Source organism: Somniosus microcephalus, chromosome 12 (assembly GCF_052327205.1).
Source record: "Somniosus microcephalus isolate GS21.2 chromosome 12, FLI_Smic_1.0, whole genome shotgun sequence".
Classification (NCBI taxonomy): domain Eukaryota; kingdom Metazoa; phylum Chordata; class Chondrichthyes; order Squaliformes; family Somniosidae; genus Somniosus; species Somniosus microcephalus.
Window position 1 is genome coordinate 113,428,902 of NC_140998.1, and position 6,277 is coordinate 113,435,178.

Here is a 6,277-nt window from a genome sequence, read left to right on the forward strand (position 1 = left end):
CAAAAGCTGCAGAGGTCAAAGAAGAATAATACACCACAGTCACAGTCATACAGGTGCTGTGACAGGGACGAAAGCCTCATTGGAATGAATCAAACATGGAGCTGCAGGAAAGAGGAGCATGGATTTTGGAAGTGACAACACATTCAAGGGCCGGAGAAGAAAGAGATTGGTCAGTAGTTTCAAGGACAGAGGGGTCGAGGATTTTTTTTAAGGTGCAGTGTGATGACTGCGGTTTTGAGGAGAGGGAACCATTTGCAATGTCAGCTAATATTGGAACCAGGAAGGGAAGTTGGGTGGTCAGCAGTTTAGTGTGAATGGGGTAAAAGGAGCAGGAGGTGGGTCTCACTGATGAGATGAGCTCAGAGACAGAATGAGGGAAAAGGGAAGTGAACTAGAGAGAGACGCGGGTTCAGGGCTAGGGCAGGGGGAGCCTGGGGGTATAATTGACTTAGTGGCAGGAGGAGGGGGAGAAACAGTAGAGGCAGCTGAAGGGATGGTCTCAGTGATAAAGACGACCATGAGCTGCTTGAACTTGCTGTTGGAGGTGAGGGTGGGGGCAGGAGAGGGGTGTGTAAGAAGATGATTGGCCGGGGGATTCTTTGCTGTCAAGGATGATCCAGGAGATCAATTTTGGTAGAGGAGAAAAAGACCCGATAGCGCTTGATGTAGTCTAGTCAGAACTGGTGATGAATGGTTAAGCCAGTTGTGTGTCAGATATGATCAAAAATGTATCTGTTGTACTTGATTAAGTGAAGATGGGAGTTATACCAGGAAAAAAATAGAATCTTGAATTTGGTTGAAAAGTCTGTTAATTCTGATTCTACATTTGAACACATTAAGGGTTCTTACCGTATGTTCTCTCATTTTCTGGGGGATTTTCAACTTTGGTCCAAAATGGGCGTAAAGTCAGCAGTGTGCCTGCAGTGATGACTCAAGGCCACAGTCGAGAGGCCCGAACCATTTTCAGGCTCAAGCCTCATTTTAAACCAGCGAGTTGTGGGTGCCAAATGGGTACTCCGCAGCACCTCGCCAGTTTCGGATGGCAGATTGCCTCTCATTTCACTTTCTGTACCTGATTTAACATTGAATTAACTAATGAGATACACAGTTGCTTGCCCTCTTCAAACAGGCCCCATATCCTCTGTAGAGGGTGCTGTGCTGTTTTGGCTCTCTAATCACTGCACCTTCCAGTGTAAAAGCCTACAGAAAATCTAGGGGTAAGTGTAATAAACAGTACCGTTCATTCACTGCTGACTGCAAAATCCAGGCCAACATATTGTCATTATTTTCAGGCTCAGCTATGCATCTCATAGGTTCAGTAGCCACAGCCTTAATGTATCTGTACTAAGCTTGTTATGAGTTTTGTAGCTCGTCAGAGTGTGAAAATTGAGCAAGTATGATAAAGGAAAAATATCTAATGATATTTAAAAGTTACCTTTTTAGCCATTTGACTCTTTTTTGATTTGCTTCTTGCCCACCATATAGCCCGTCGTCATTATACTTGCTCTGCTGTCGATCTCCAGGGGCTCTTTTAGGGGGTGAATTTCCTTGGGGCTTCTGCCACCGTAAGCAGTTACCATTTCCACGCATTAACACTAGTTCCGCTGAACCTTTGCCAAATTTATAGCGGCAGAATGGGAGAAGCCCCAAGGAAATTCCTGGTATGTATCGTGACTCGCTAAGGTGTATAATCCTTCCACTGGTTTCATTGGATGGGGACCAAGGATCAAGGATCTGTAGTTTTAATCTGCTTAACTACAGATTTAGACTTCCATTTTTTCAAATTATGAACCATAGAAGCTTACAGCACAGAAGGAGGCCATTCAGCCCATCGTGGCTGTGCCAGCTTTTTGGTTATGATACAGTACATAATAGCTTTTTTTCCCCACTGGTACTCACTCATTGAAACATTCTCTGCTCTCTTTAAAGAGGCAGACCTCAAACTCTGGGCCCTTGATTATTATTAGTTCAGCATACAATGGTAATACCCTACCTGGTAAAGTGTGAGCCTCATAGCCATGATGAAACCATGGGTAAAATATTTGAATATGTTTAAATCACAACCACATTGAAGAGTAAGTTATTTAGCTCTTTTGTAGGTGGAAACCTTCCTGTATTTGTTTAGTGTTGTGCAGATCACATGACTGCAAGTTATTTTCCCAATAGCCTAACTGAAGTGTGAGAAAGTAATTGGTTTTCCAGTATTTACTACCCAGTAGACTGAGAGCATAGAGCAATGACCTTAACTGGAAGAGTGGTTCAGATAAGCAGTGATAAATGAACCGGGTGGATGAAAGTGTCTCTTATCTAAGACTAAAGTAAATAAAAGAAAGGGAAAATCGTTTAGAGGAATGGAAGCCAAATGCACTGCAGTATTTCTTCAGAATCGAATCAGTAACTCTTTCACTGGATTGCTGGTTTATACATGAAGAAACCTGAAAAATGGTCTGCTCAATGATGTTCCTGGTGGCAGCATGGCCCTCACTATATGAGTGCTGTGCAGGACTGTTGGGGTTGCGGAGTGGAGTCATGAGCCAGGTGGAGAGCAGATACCCCTTGTCTCCGACCAGCCAGCTGCGAGCTTGATGTGGTGGCTGGAAGAGTGCTGGAACACCGGTCTGGCACAGGATGACGGCATCGTGGCTGCTGCCATGATAGCGGGCATTGACATTGGATTCACTGTCTGTAGTCGCACAGCAACTGGACATTAAGTGAGTGGTAGCCTTTGCTGTTACAGAAGATCTCTGCATTGTGATGAGGAGCCCACAAAGCCACGTGGGTGCAGTCAATGGCACCTTGCACCATTGGGAATCCCGCTATCCTGGCAAAGCCACATGCACGCTCGTCCTGCTTCTCTCTGGTGATGGGGAAGGAAATGTAGTCCCTTCTCCTACTGTAGACAGCCTCTGTGACCTCCCGGATGCAGCGATGGATGGCGAACTGCAAGATGTTACCTATATCTCCTGTTGCAGACTGGAAGGATCCGCTGTCAAAGTAATTGGGAGCAACGGTGACCTTGACTTTCACTGAGAGAGCCTTCCTCGTCCTGATCTGAGGCTTGAGGTCTGGTTGCAGGAGGTGGCAGAGTTCGGTGACCACCTCCTTGCTTAAGCGGGGCCTTCTAAGACACTGCTCCTGGCTTAATTGGAGTTAGGAGAAGTGCTGTCAGAATACCCTCGGAGGGTAAGGCCTCCTTCCTGTTGAGAGCCCTGATGGCCCTCCTCCTCCCTCTGACCACATGTTCCAATCTTTCTTGCTGCCTGTGCTCCCTCTGCAGATCCTGGAGGGCGAGGTCAACTGCCAGTACAACCCCCATTAATGTAAGGAAGTGCAGCACTTTGACATTTTGTGAGAATAAATGTAACAAATTTTTAGTAGCCACAACACTCCGGAGACAAGGAAGCAGTGAAACACCACTAACCTGACAGCTGCGACTCATTTAAAAAAAATTTTTTTATTCGTTGATGGGATGTGGGCGTCATGATCTCTTTAAGTTGCATCCCTGGAGCCGACTACTGACTGCTTCATGCCTCCTCTCCCTGTTGCTGTTGGGGCGAGGTGCTAAGGGAGGGGGTGATACTCATTTTGGCAGATCGGGCGCCCAGTGAGCATTGTGCACTCACTGACGTCGCGATCTGCCTGACACTGAAGTCCCTGGCACTAACTCACAGCAGCGGCGCTACAGGGGGGAGGGGGCCAAATTTGAATTGCGGCACTGGATTCACCTCGCCGCGGTGCTACTGCCTCAGAGCCCCATTAGCACCCCCGCCAGACACTAACTGGAGGTGCTAAGGTACCGAATTTCTCCCCCAATGTGTTATCTGTTCTCTGGCTAGGTTGACTCGTGGGTAACAAGACAATGACAATTTGTCCATCTTTCCATGCTACGAATGTATGCTGAAGTAGCACTTGTTTTGTCATTTTACAACTGTAATATCCCAAAGTTTGAATTGTATTGCATTTCTACTTACTCATAAATTCTAAAAATCATAAGCAAACAATCAATATAGGTTTTTGTGAAACAAAATCAGAAGTGCATAGGTATACAACAGCGAGCAAGAATTAAAACATGGATGGAATTTTTAAAAGAGCAGCTATTTGAAGGACAGATAGCTTAAATAAGCTAAAATTTTACTTAGATACCATTAACTTCAAGGTTTTCAGAACTCAATTTACTAATATACCTTAATCATCATACTGCTGTGTTACACTTGCTTCGGATTTGTGATGTGAAAATTATTAAACCTTCTTTAATCATTTCCACTTGTGACACAAGTTTTCTGCAAAACATTTAACAGTGCTCGTAATTCATGCCAACTACTTTCATACAAACCTAATGACTAGGAAATAGCTTTAAGTTCAGTAATGTCTCTCATTGTAACATCACTATAACAGGTTATCTGGTCATTATCACATTGCTGTTTGTGGGAGCTTGCTGTGAGCAAATTGGCTGCCGCGTTTCCTACATTACAACAGTGACTACACTTCAAAAAGTACTTCATTGACTTTAAATTGCTTTGAGGTTGTTGATGTAAAAGAGAAGTCTTCCCTCCTCTCAAGTGGACCCCCTGTGATAAGGGGTCGACACTTGCCCTATAGCAACCACGAATTCACCAGACGGACACCTTGGATAAGTTTCACGATCTTTATTCATGCATATGCATGGGGAAAATCTCAGTCTCATCCCAGAGAAAGGATTCTTCCCCCGAGTATCAAATACGTACAGCAATTATACCCTAACTTGAGGCGTGCACCCCTCGTGCACCCCCCTTCTACGCTCATTGATTGGTCTACAGAATCATGCTTTGAGAATCTGTATGTCCTGACTTATCTTAAACAAGGACAAAAGACCAGCTTATTAGTTTTACAGTTCCTGTCTTATCAGGGTCCTACATTCCTAAAGCAGAAGTCAGTATTCATGATGGCACAGGAGGTGGTCCCTCCCTTATTCGTAACTGTCATATTAGGTGCCTTGGCGCTCACACACCATTCTCCATTCCCTCGCGGGGCGGCGGTTGTTTCGGAATCCCGTGTCATTGGCGTGATACTCAATGTGCACCCTTCCGTTCGGCCGTAACCACAGTCATCCTTGGTCATTCTTGGTGGATCTCGGCATAAAACAACTTGGTTATTTCTGTAACAGTCATCTATGTTAATACTCCTCGTACTGTTGTTTTCTTTAATCACATGTCTGGACAAGTCATGGTAGCGCAAGCAAGTTTGGTTCCTTATCTCCCCTACATTGTTTGTTTGGTATAAGGGATCTCCTTTTGTTACATCAGACTGCAGTATTGATAGTACAAATCCTATTATATTTAAATGTCCGGTTATGCATCTAGTTTTTGGTATCCAAGCATGACTGTTCCTCCGTACCTCACACGTATAAGTGATGTTTTTATCTAAGGTCCAATTGGTAAATACATCATTCGGTATCCAATCCGGCACTTCTCCATTTTGGAGTTGCTCTAGGTTATGTTATACTTCACTAAGTATCCATGCTCCGTACCTTGCGCAACCTATTTCTGACTGTAGTTGCCGGCTCACGTCTTCCCCTGCTTTGTTTATCAAATTTATAGTTCTGGCGTGGTCCCGCAACATGTGGGCCACTTATAGCAATTCTCCCTCCGTACCATCACCTAGCTGTGCCTGCAGTCTTTGGTTATTCCCTTTCTAACCCAACAATTCTTGTAAGATTCGGATTAGGGCATCAACCCGATCGTCTATGATGTGCAGGTCTATAGTGTTTACCGTCGCAACCCCTGCCGCGTATCCCACGCCTGCCGTTTCTAGTATCCCTCTTTTCTCTCTGTCCCCTTTTCTACCTGTCCTCCTTTTCACATTAAATGTCATGGTTCTTGATTCAGAGCCTTCAAGAGCTCGTAGGGTCAAGTTATTGTACAGGCTTATTGTTTCCTTTCCACAAAAGCTGGGAATAGTTATATCCGTTAGGTTTAGGAACACTGTAATTATTCATTGGTGTACCCCAAAGTGTATTTTATCCTTGGTTTTCTTTATTACCAATCCCCCTTTTGCTCCAGATTTCATAGTTGGGCACGTAGGTGGTGCTGGGGCCGTGGTGGTCGGGACCGTTGTGGGGAATGAAGTGGTAGGTTGTTTAGTAGTAGTGGGGTCATTGCGGGGTCTAATCTTCCAACACCGATAATCTGAGTCTGGGCATTGGGAGCTTTGGGAGATTGGGCAGATTCCCCATTCATCCTCCCTTTGTTGGGGATAACCGGAGAATTGAATGTAATCTAGCTCACATCTTACTCGCACA

At 44.8% G+C, this 6,277-nt stretch overlaps 1 pseudogene; it reads right to left on the bottom strand.

Annotated features, from left to right (window-relative positions):
- Positions 1-4,881: 4,881 nt before the first annotated feature.
- LOC147109467 (uncharacterized) lies at positions 4,882-5,850 on the bottom strand (annotated as a pseudogene).
- Between the last annotated feature and the right edge of the window lie 427 nt (positions 5,851-6,277).